This window comes from Microcebus murinus, chromosome 24, assembly GCF_040939455.1.
Source record: "Microcebus murinus isolate Inina chromosome 24, M.murinus_Inina_mat1.0, whole genome shotgun sequence".
Taxonomy (NCBI): domain Eukaryota; kingdom Metazoa; phylum Chordata; class Mammalia; order Primates; family Cheirogaleidae; genus Microcebus; species Microcebus murinus.
The window spans coordinates 10461705-10474180 of NC_134127.1; the positions used below are offsets into that span (position 1 = coordinate 10461705).

General features: G+C 38.3%; 1 protein-coding gene across 2 annotated transcripts in view; it reads left to right on the top strand.

The window, feature by feature from the left end:
• Nucleotides 1–12476, top strand: part of GTF2E2 (general transcription factor IIE subunit 2) — a 66701-nt gene that overhangs the window by 49323 nt on the left and 4902 nt on the right. The gene's annotated exons all lie outside the window — the stretch shown is intronic.

Below are 12476 nucleotides of genomic sequence, written 5' to 3' on the forward strand. Positions count from 1 at the left end.
TAAAAAGAACAAACTTTTGTTGGTGACTAGTATTCTCTTACCTTATTAATCTTTCAGTTATCATATTGGGTAAGAAAGGACGTAGTTTTTTTCTTGCACTTGTAGAGTTGGTTGCTAATCTATATGTTGCCACCTATGAAATGTGTGATACCGATACTTCAGATTTTAAGTATTTGGTCAATATTTGTCAAGTGTGATACTAATTAAACAGGGTTGAGTGATGAGAAATTTCTTTGCTTATTGAAATAGAAATTCCCATTTTGGCAAATATGGTGGTATTTTACTATAAACGTGTATTGCTTTTGAAGTTTTATAAAACAGCAAGAAATGAATTCAACGTCAATTATAAAATCTCAGTACAAACGGTAAAATATTCTAATAGTACAGAACTATGTAGAGTAAAATAGTAATATTAGACTCCAAATAGATTATTGCTGTGGCCTGCCTAGTAGTCATATTTGCTATTCTTAATGGCATTAAATAAAAGAGTCTATTGAATGAGTAGATTTGTATTATAAATACAGTTATAAGTCTTATCCCTTTAGTGGACAATACATGTCTTTTTTTTTTTTCTTTTTTGGGTACAGTGTCCACTATTTGGGTGACAACAATAAATGTCTTGATTGTGCTTTTGTAATTTGTACAATCACCTTAAGTTTTTGTTTTATATGCTATCTGGTTATAGATATTCAGGCTTGTGGTACTAGGAGATGGGGCTTTAGTTTGAAGTTACTTAGATGACCATGATTGTTTTAGGGAATAGAATGTTGTGTTTTTGTGAAAATTCTGATTGGGCACCTTATATGTAGTTGGTCCTCAGTAAATGTTTATTAATTAAATAATCTGCAGAATATTCCAGTTCTTCAATGTTGCTATTTCTAATAAACTTTTATGTAAACTCAGCTAGTAGTGAACTTCTGTACATTGTAGTGATAGGTGCCTATTGAACGAAGTTTTGGGTACTGGTTGGCAGTTTTTGTATCGCTTTCAGTCTCCTTTACTCGGAATTGTGCTTTTATGTTAACTTTTATAATTGTCAAATTAATTTCTTTTAAAATCTTCTGAGTTCAAAAAGAAAAAAACCAAACAACCCTAAGAAAGAACTGATTCCTTTATTCTTAGGCTTAGTTAACCCATTTTGAAAAAATTTTGCAATACTTAAAAAATACCTTTGCAGTACTTATCACGGTGATCCCATGGTCAGATAGTAAGGTCTTCTGATAAAAAGCAAATGTGCTTTTCCTTTCCTAGTTCCAGTCCCTTTCTTTGTGGCAGATATTTAACTAGTTTTATTTTGGATTCTGGTAGTTTTGTTTCCATATTGCTAGATATGGAAAACATATGCTGTTGTTTCTTGATTTCTCAACTTTAGATGTTGTCTAATGATTTATTCTTGTCACTACTCTTTCCAACACCTAGCTTTCTTCTCCCAGTAGAGTTGTACCACTGGTTTTAGTTTCTCTGTCATTTACCTTATGCCTTCAATAGACAACATATTTAAGTGTTCTTAGTGGAAATTCTTAGTACTAAGTCTGCTCTGCAGATGGCAGTATAGTGTAGCATATCTGTTCTGGAAGCAGATGTTTAAATTGAGGCAGTTGGTCGATTGAAAGAGATTGCAGTAGCTCCAGAGTGTAGCATGAAACTTTAGGATTTCTTGATAGTATTTTCTTGGGGATATTTTAGGAATGCACTTTGTGTTTAGTATTGGTAGGCCCAGGTGTTTTTGCAATCCTCACACTAAGCTATTGTCATTTTCTGTCCCTTGTGTGCTTTTTCTGTGGATAGCATCCTTTTAACTTTGCCTAGCTTTTTCCCGTTTGTGTATCTTTTACCTATACTTCTTTAATATTACTCCTATTTTAATTTTCCATTCTATATGCCCTTTGTTGGCCTATTCTTTCCCATTTCCGTATTATTTGGCATATAGGAACAAAATGAGAATTTTCACTTTTATCTTTTAGACTTTAAAAATACTGTAATCGCATATGCTTGTTAGTAAAATCTCACACAGTCAGGAACAAGTTCTGTAAATAGTTTGATGTGTATTCTTTTAGTTTACTTTCTCTGCATTACAGATACTCTATAATAATGCATGGCTTTTTAGTATTCCATTGTGTGTACCTTATGAGTGGGTCTTTAAATGTTTAACAATGCTGTAGCAAATACCCTTATACATCTTACAGATTTGATATGTGTGTATGCTTTATGTTAATGAAGTAGCCATAAAAATCAGGATGATATTGGGGAGGTAAATTGATAGAATATTTCTGCATCTTTTAAAATCTTTGTTGTTGCTGACTTAGCATATGGTGAAATATATTACTAGGTTACTTAATATTGAACCATTATTGTACACCTAGAATAACCTTTCTTTGGCTTTATATATTTCTGGATTCTTTATATTTAGGACTTTTGCTTCATTATGGTCTTTTTTGTGTGCTTTGTCAGGTTTTGGTGATGGGTATTATGCTGGATTCATGAAAAACAGAAGTACAGGTTTTCTTCCCTTCCCCTCCTTTGCTATGAGAATATTAGATTCCTTGAAGATTTGAAAGCATACTCCTACGAATATATCTGGCTTGTTGCTTTTTTGGCAACATTCTTAATGTCATCTTTGGTTATGTCCTCCTTTAAGTTTTCTATCTTGTGAGTCAATTTTGATAATTTGTGTTTTCCCACAAAATCATCCATTTTAAAATTTCAAATTTAAAAGCATATAATTTTGCAGAGTGTATGGCTCTTGAACTTAATTTTCTCTTGATCTGTTATTTTCCCTCTTATTGATAACTTTTTGTATTTCGGCTTTCTCCCTTATTTCATTGTTAACTTACTGGTTTATTTTACCTTTGTTCTTTGTTGTGTTTTTGTTATAACGGAAAATATAATGTGTCACATCACCCTGTCTACATACTAATTTTTTGAGTACTTGATCTGAGCAGTGACTGAGCAAACATTAAAATCTCACACAGCTTTTATGTTTTTGTTTATTTTTCCCAGTACTTCCTGTAGTTACTGCTATATATATTTTTTCATGCAGAGTTTTTAGTTTATAAATGTTCTTGGCAGTCATAGTTTATTTTAGGATTGTATCTGTAATCATCATAAAGTGTACTTCTTGGTTATGTTTAACACATTGACTGCCCCACAGAAAACACAGAAACTTTTGGTTGGGGCCATGGGGTTTTATTATGAAAATATAGTAAAATCTTCGATTGTAATTTAAAGATAAACATAAATAAAGAAAATTTATTGACTTCTATTCATTTAATACACGTTTTTAGAATTAAGTTGTCCAAAAAAAAAAAAAAAAAGAATTGTCCACATTAATTGTAACAATAAGAATATCAACAAGTAAGATTTTATATATGCTTCATGCGGCCCCGGGGTCAAAACTAGAGTGAGTTAAATACAACTCTCATGGCAGTTAATGTGTTAATATTATCTTACTTGACGTCCAGCTTTATTGCATGTTAATATAACTTGCCTGTAAAAAAATGTTGGCATACTTTTGCCCATCTTTAACTTTCTCATATTCTTTTCCTTTAGGCATTTCCTTTGTAGATGGCATATGACTGGCTTTAACTTTTTTAATTGGTTCTAAGTGTCATTTTATATTTACTGTCTTTATTGTATGATGTATTCTCCTCATCATTTATTTGGGAATTGTATATTTCTATTATTCTCTGTTGTCTCTTTATTTCCATATTGACACTTTCTAGGATTTTTGCTACTATCTACTAATGTTTATTCATGAGCCCATTTATTCAACAAGTATGTATTGATCATTTGTGTATCTCAGTGATCGTGCTATGTGGGGAATACAGTAGTGAACAAGGTGACAAGCCTCTGCCTCCATGGAGCTTCCTTTCTAAAGGGGCAAACAGACAATATACAAAATTGACAAATATAGATTGCATAAAATGCTAGGAAGGAAATAAATGAGCTGTATACTATGGTGGAATAATAATGAGGTTGGGGCTGAGAGATGACCTCTGAAAGAAGATGAGGTGAGCTAAAACCCGAAGGATGAGGTGGAGCCTGCCTTGCTGAATAGTGCCGGTGTGTGTGTGAATACAGCAGAGGGTTCAGCACAGGGAATAGCAAAGGCAAAGACCACAGAAAAGACTGATATTTTTCTTAGGTGGCTTTTAATTATTTCATCAGATTCAGTGAACCTTTTTTATTATATTTTGTCACATCTTTCCTCTTGTGAAATTAAATTCATAAATAATATAACCTATTAATACACATAACTTCGTAAACAGTCAATGTAATGCCCTGTGTGTGGCAAAAAGGAGAAATAAAAAATTGATTTATATTTAAAAAATTTATCTTAATATTTATAAGTGCTGAGGCACAGTTATATTAGAATGTAAATGGAATGTAAAGGAAACAGCTATTTACCTTTCTATGTAGAGACCATGAATAGCTACAAATGGACTAATATAGGCTTGATATATTGGCAACTTATATATCATACTGATATTTTCCTCAAGTGGCAAAGGATTCTTGGTAAAGTTCTGAAAAATACAACCTGTAATTTACAAAGGTAAATCATTCTGTATATAACGTACATTGTATATTCCTAGAAAATCAAGCCCGTACTAAAACAGTATAAAAAGTACTTTGTATATGTAAAATAGAATGGGTTGTAGGCTCAGTTAATTATTGTAAACTGATAATCTGTATACTTCTAGGAAAAGTGGGAGGGGTAAGCAGGGGTTTTAGCCTGGCAGTATTGACATTTGGGGCTGAGTAATATTGTGGTGTGGGCGGTGGTCCTGTGCATTGCAGGGAGTTTATCGGCGTCCCTGGCTTCTTTAGATGCCAGTAACACAGCCCCCCTCAGTGGGACAACCAAAGTGTCCCCAGACATCACCAATTGTCCTGGTTGAGAACTAGGTTAAAGGTACAATTTATGTTTATAAAACAGAGAAAAATTAATTGAAATACATTGTCTCCAGGCCACTTTTCATGGGTTCTGCCATTAAGCACACTGAGAAGGGAGATTAAGGTTTTTGTGCTTGATCTTGTAGGCTGAGGAGGGAAAATGACATGGGACCACATAGTACAGCACGCTTTATATTGTAATGTTGGTGTTCGTACAGTGTTGTAGAGACCCTGGAGGAACAGTCACAAAAATGTGAAGAGTAAGATATCAAGATAAGTGTTACATAAACCACTAATTAAAAAAAAAAGTTTTTGCTAATGATATAAGGAATGTGTGTTTCCCTTGTGTTTTCTCTCTCCTCTCTTGCATACTGTACTCTTCAGAATTCATTTATATTAGTATTTTGATTGTATTGAAGATTTTTGTTCTAGTCCACAAGGTGGCAGTCTTAGCCACAGAGAGGAGGTCTTGAGCGAGCAAGCTTAAAGGCATCCTGAAGATTCCCCTCGGTTCTGTCTGTGAGAGAAGCACATGAGCTAAAATGAGATATAGCTCAAGTAAGGAGAGAGTTTATTGTGTAGTCATTTTTTTTAATCAGGTAGAGAAATGCACACAGACTAGTTGGACCTAGGCATGCATCTCATTTGGCAAAGGCAGTTATTTTCGTAAGTCAGGCAGTATGAATGGAGTAGGCAGGAGTCAGTCTTTGGGTGATCTTAGCTCTGCTCCTTTCCGGGGCAGGCAAGGTACCTAACCACGCTCTGTCAGATTCCTCCTCTGCAAAATGGAAAAAATGGTACCTTTACCTCTCCTCATCTTTATGAGTATTAAATGAGTTAATGTAAATAAAAGGGCTTAGAGCTTGGGACAAAATCCGGCACACAGTGAGAACAGTATTGGCAAATATAAAGTAGTATCCTGCAATACTAGTTGTTTGAATCCTGCCTATCTAGTTGGTTATTCAGTTACCTATCTGGTCATTGACTCAATGGTTTTATAGTTTTATTTTTATTTAGACAGCACCAGAAATAGGGCAAATTTAGCTGTCTGAGGCCACATTTGCCCTGATCTTTTGCAGTTACTTAATAGTTTTTGGTGTTCCTGATGAGAATTCCAATGACAGTCTGACTTTTCATCCATTGCTGGTAACTTTTTCTTTCTGACTGAAAGTTTAAATGATTTCGCCTTTATCCTTAAATGATTTCACCTCTATCGTTAGAATTCAGGACTCCTCCTAGCAGCTACCACTTTGAGTCCTTGCCCTGGGGCTCTGATGCCATTGTAGATCATTATTTTTTAATAACTATATGGTATTCCATTTTGTTGATGTACTTTAAAACAATTTTTCTGGCGTTCCACAGATAGAAAGTTCAGTTACATTTTTTTTTTTTTCCTATATGCTGTTGTAAATAATGCACAATCCTTACATTTCCTTGAAGTTGAATTGCTGGATCAAAAGATAGACATATTTTAAAAATTTCCAGTACCCTGCCAAGTGTCCATTGTAAAGTTTGGACCAATTTCCACCTTCACAGTGATATATGAGACAGTATCCATTTGTTTCTACCCTAACAAGGACTGGCTGCTTTTAGTTGACTTTGCCAACCTTGTAGAAAATAAAGATTTTACATTCAGTTTTTAATTTGTATTTTCTTACACTGTTTTATAAAGAAAAACAGGTTATTTCTCTTTGTACCCTTGTCAGCTGAGCATTTTTTGTCCCCATATACATTAAAAAGTAATGAAATCTGGGATCCTGTGAGATCCTGCCTCTGAAATTTGGCCCTGTGTTCATCTTAAGTATTTATGCAACTTTAACTACTTTGCATAGTAGATGTCATATTTAAATACTGCAGCAGCATTGAGCTAAGGAAAAGCAGGGATTAAATAGAAATGTTTTATTGAAAAGAAAAAAAAATTGTGTTTTTATTCAGGATTTTTCTGAAAATAGCTCAAGTGACTTTTTAAAAACAAAAGGAAATAGTTAATTTTTAAAATGCATTTTCAATTCCATTGTGCCATAAAAATTTACAGTGCTGGGTATTCTTTTTGGTTGTACATTAATACACAGATGAGCTTTCCAGACTGCTGCTGTCACTGTCCTAGTAGGCATTAGTGCTGTGCCGTTGTGTCATTAGAGGCCTGCAGTGGCTTCCGTGCACATGAGGTAGAAAGGCAAAGTGGTTTCCATTTTCAAAGAACTGAAATTTTGTAGCACTGGTAACATAGAAGTTTGGTAGAAAGTGTATTGAATGATACTAACCAATGAGTAAAAGGCATTTTTATCACGTGTACTTTTTTCCCTCTTTGCCTTTTTTTTTTATACAGAGAGACATATGCAGGTGACTTGTTATACAAGTATGCAATACTTATCTAAATACATGAATACAGTTTTCACATGTCAATAAATTAGAATTTAACAAATTCATAGTTAAAATGCCAGAACTAACCTGAATTTATTTTCCTTTGTGTATATACCTGTGGCAAGCAGAGCTAGTCACATTCGTTACATAATCTTTAAAGTTTGGCTGGGAAGTAGGCAGTAGGGAACCTCTAGCTTTCTCCTAGAGTGGAGAAAGCTGGAGAAAGCATTGTTCCATCCTTACACAACATCAAACCCTGGAAATCTGTAAATTTATAGCTTTCTTGAATCTGGCAGAGAGCTGAGGTTGCAGGACAACCCCCTAATCCAAACTCTAAGGAAAGACAAGAACTCCCCAGGGAAAGGTGGGAGGTGAGCACTTGTTTACTAGGAAGACAAAATGAGCACCACTTAGAAGAATTCAGTTAAAATTCTTGATGAACTGCTAAAGTCTTAGTGTGGACCAGCAAGAGAACAGAGACCCCCCTGGGGGGCTGCAGACATGGGGGATTTGTATCTACTCACAGGGTCTTGTCCACAGACTTCGTGGAAGCTTACAGAAAAGATTGTGGCCAGGGTGGGGTGCTGAGAAAGGGTCCCTCGTTGGACAGGCCTGCAGAAGGGGAATAGTGGCCCCTTCAGGAAAGACATGAAGACCTGTCTAATCCTTCTCTGCTGCTGCTTTCCTGTGAGACAAGAGCCTTCAACCACTGTGGGAAGGGAACAGAAAGAAAACCTTCTACCCCTGGGGAGGGACAGGAGTATGTGCTGGGCCCAGAACTGTAGCAGAGGCAGCAGGGCAGGAGCACGGAGAAGGCCACACTCCGACACCAAGGAATACATTCCTTGTCTGAGAGTGAGGCTTACTCAGAATGTCAGAGAATTCCCATTTCTCCAGTGAGGCTAACAGCCGTGTGACAGCAGGTAGCAGTGGAGTTCTGGGGGAGTCATAGGAGCGTGGAGGTGACCAGCTGAGCTACAGCATGAAGGGATGACCTAAAACTAAAGGTCCGACAGACACTGAGAAGAATCCTCTGGCAAACCAGCCTCTTCCTGAAACACAGCGTATGGCTAGAGGGGTTTGATGCTGGTGGTGCATTATGGGTAACCATAGCAGCAGCAGATTCCAAACCCAACTGTGTCCTGACAATAGGTTGACTCAACCTCCACACACCAAAGGTCTGACAGAAGGAAAGGCGTGCCCGTTTCCAGGCATAAAAACAATTTACCTCAGTCTCAGCTGTCTTACAGAGGATATCCTGCTTTCAAAAAAAATTTTTAGGCATAAAAAGAAGCAAGAAAAAACAATGCAGGGCATATACAGAATCAAATTCTTAGGACACAGATGTTAGAATTACCAGATACGGAATTTAAAATCATTCTGATTAATATGTTAAGGTCTGTAAGAGAAAAGGCAGACAGATTGTGTGAATCAGGTAGGATATTTTAGCAGAGAGACACTGAAAAAAATGAAAATCTTAGAAGTGAAAATCACAGTAACAGAGATAATGAATGCCTTCAGTAACCTTATCAGTAAACTTAGTATAGCCAAGGGAAAAAAATCTGTGAACTTGAATACAAATGACCCAATACACATGGTCCAAACTGAAATACAAAGAGAAAAAATTGTGAAAAGAATAGAGCATCTATGAGTTGTGGGACAAAATCAAATGTTTTTGAGGAGAAGAGAAAGAGAATGGGGCAGAAAAAATAATGACCAGGAATTTTCTAAAATTAACGGTGGACACAACACTAAAGATCTAAGAAGCCTTGAGAACACGTAACAGTCCGGAGTTCAATCCCTAACCCCACCAGGGTGTGAGGAGTGCCAGTCCTAGTTCACCCACGGGGAACCCAAGCTGGGTCGATGTCTCTCAGCCTCAGGGGCTGCCCCGTTCTCCTGGGATCACCGGGCCAGCAGCACCTGGGAGGGCTGGCAGGTAGGGAGCTCACCGTCTGAGTACCCCTCAGTCAGTTGTAGGGCCCCAAAAGGGAAGGTCCCATTCCCTGGAGGTGCCTCGGGCTGGTGGCTATATTGTGTCTCTTGGCAGCCGAGACTAGGGTCGGAGGAGGGGAGAAGGAGGCAGTATGGCACCTGCCTCGAGTCTCGGGTCTGTGCAAACGGAGGTGCCCTGCAGGAGTTGGGAGCCTGGTGCTGCCACCGCTACAGGCTCACTGCTCGCTGGCTGTGGCCGTCTCTGGTCTGGTGTCCGCAGGTCTCTCCACCCGCTGGGGAGCCCACCAGCAGTTCCAGATGCAAGGGAGGGGAAAGTTAATTTCTCCGCCTACCCTTACTGCTGGTCTTCAGGCTGCTCGGGAGGTCTCTGCTTCCAGTTCTCCTCCGCAACCTCCTCCCGTGGAGCCTCCCGTGGTCTCAGGTACCCCTCCTTCCGGCCCTCATCCACTGTATGCTCGTCTGCTTGCTTCTTTCTTCTGATTTCTCCTAGAATCTGTCTTTTCTGCAGAGACACTCTGTCTGGCGGTGTCTCTTGTCTGCCATCTTGCTTTGCCCCCCTCCATACAGAAATTAAAACACTTTTAAATAATCCGTGGTTGGAGGAGGAAATCGCAAGGCAGTAAAAAATGTTGAATTAAATGAAAGTGAAAGCCCTCTGTATCAAAATTCATGAGCTGCAGCTGTAGCAATGCTTAGAAGGAAATAACATGAAATTGAGCGAGAATATTGTGTGGACATACCACATTTTATCCATTCATCAGTCGATGGTTGGGTTTTCTCCACTTTTTGGTTATTATGAATAATGCTGCTATGACTATTCCCGCAGAAGTTTTTGTATGGGCGTGTTTTCATTCCATATATACCTAGGAGTGGAAATGCTGCATCATATGGTAATTCTGTGGGTAACTTTTTTTTTTTTTTTGGAGGCAGAGTCTCGCTTTGTTGCCCAGGCTAGAGTGAGTGCCATGACGTCAGCCTAGCTCACAGCAACCTCAAACTCCTGGGCTCAAGCCATCCTCCTGCCTCAGCCTCCCAAGTAGCTGGGACTACAGGCATGCGCCACCATGCCCGGCTCATTTTTTCTATATATATTAGTTGGCCAATGAATTTCTTTCTATTTTATAGTAGAGACGGGGTCTCACTCTTGCTCAGGCTGGTTTCGAACTCCTGACCTTGAGCTATCCGCCCGCCTCGGCCTCCCAGAGTGCTAGGATTACAGGCGTGATCCACCGCGCCCAGCCTGTGGGTAACTTTTTGAGTAATTGCCATAACTTTTACAAACAGCTGCATTATTTTACATTCTCACCAGCAATTTAGGAGGGTTCCAGTTTCCCCACACCCTTACCAGCACTTTGATTTTAGTCATCCTAGAGTAGTAGTCTCCCAACCTTTTTGCCACCAGCGACCAGTTTCATGGAAGACAGTTTTTCCATGGGAAGGGGAGGCAGAGCTCAAGCAGTGATGCAAGCAGTGGGGAGTGGCTGTCAATACAGGTGAAGCTTTGCTTTGCTTGCCCACTGCTCACGTCCTGCTGTGCAGCCCCATTCCTAATAGGCCACAGAGCAGTGCTAGTCTGCAGCCTGGGCCTTGGGTACCGCAGTCCTAGAGGAATGTGAAATGTTATTTTGTTTTTGATTTGCGTTTCCTTACTTACTAATGATGTTGAACATCTTTTTATGTGCTTATTGACCATTTGTATATTTTCTTTGGTGAAATGTTTATTCAAATTCTTTGCCCATTTAAAAAATTGGTTTGTCTTTTTATTTACAGAGTTTTTTGTTGTTGTTGTTTGAGACAAAGTCTCGCTTGTTGCCCAGGCTAGAGTGCCATGGTGTCACCCTGGCTCACAGCAACCTCCAACTCCTGGGCTCAAGCGATCCTTCTGCTTCAGCCTCGCGAGTAGCTGGGACTACAGGCATGCGCCACCATGCCTGGCTAATTTTTTCTATATATCTTTAGTTGGCCAATTAATTTGTTTCTATTTTTAGTAGAGATGGGGTCTTGCTGTTGCTCAGGCTGGTTTCAAACTCTTGATTTTTAGCGATCCCCCTGCCTCAGCCTCCCAGAGTGCTAGGATTACAGATGTGAGCCACCGTGCCTGTCCTATTACAGAGTTTTAAGAGTTCTTTATTGAGGATACAAGTCCATTGTAAGATACCTACTTTACAAATATTTTCTTCCATTCTGTGAGTTGTCTTTTCACTTCCTTGAATAGTGTCTTTACAAGGTTTTTAATTTTGCTAAAGTACCATTTATTTTTCTTTAGTGGTTTGTGCTTTTTGTGTCATATCTAGGAAATCCCCGTGCCTGTCCTATTACAGAGTTTTAAGAGTTCTTTATTGAGGATACAAGTCCATTGCAAGATACCTACTTTACAAATATTTTCTTCCATTCTGTGAGTTGTCTTTTCACTCCTTGAATAGTGTCTTTACAAGGTTTTTAATTTTGCTAAAGTACCATTTATTTTTCTTTAGTGGTTTGTGCTTTTTGTGTCATATCTAGGAAATCATTGCCTAATCCAAGATCATGAAGATTTACTTACATTTTTTCTTCCAAGAGTTATAGTTTTACTTCTTGCATTTAGGTCTTTGATCATTTTTAGTTAATTTTTATATCTGGTTTGAGGTGAAGTCCAGTGTCATTCTTTAGAAAGTTAAATAGGTATACATGTCTCCCTTGTAATGTATATTACTATAATGATCCAGTGTCCCACTCTTACGTGCTTACTCAGGTAACCTCATCACGCTAGGATGACAGGTGTGAGCCACCACGCTTGGCCTGTACAGTTTGAAGTTTGGTAGTGCGATGCCTCTAGCTTTGTTCTTTCTTGCTCAAGATTGCCTTGACTATTTAGGTTTTTTTTGTGGTTCCATATGAATTTTAGGATTGTTTTTTCTATTTCTGTGAAAAATGACATTGGGATTTGATAGGAGTTGTATTGAGTCTGTGAATCACTTTGGGTAGTATGGACAGTTTAACAATATTCATTCTTCCAGTCCAGAATCTAAACCTTGAGATAATCTCCCTGCCTCAAGATTCTTAATCACCTCTTCAGAGGTTCTGGGGATTAAGATGTGGACATCTCAGGCAGGGGGTCCATTTTTCTGTCACACAAAAGAAATTATTTTGGTAGTATCTAAAATTGAAGATCATTACGGGGTGAGGTAAATTGAGAAATATGCTATTTTCTGGAAGTGCAAAATAAACGGATAATAGCACTTACGAGAGGTAAAGGAGAGCCGTGTGATGGCGTGTGCCTGTAG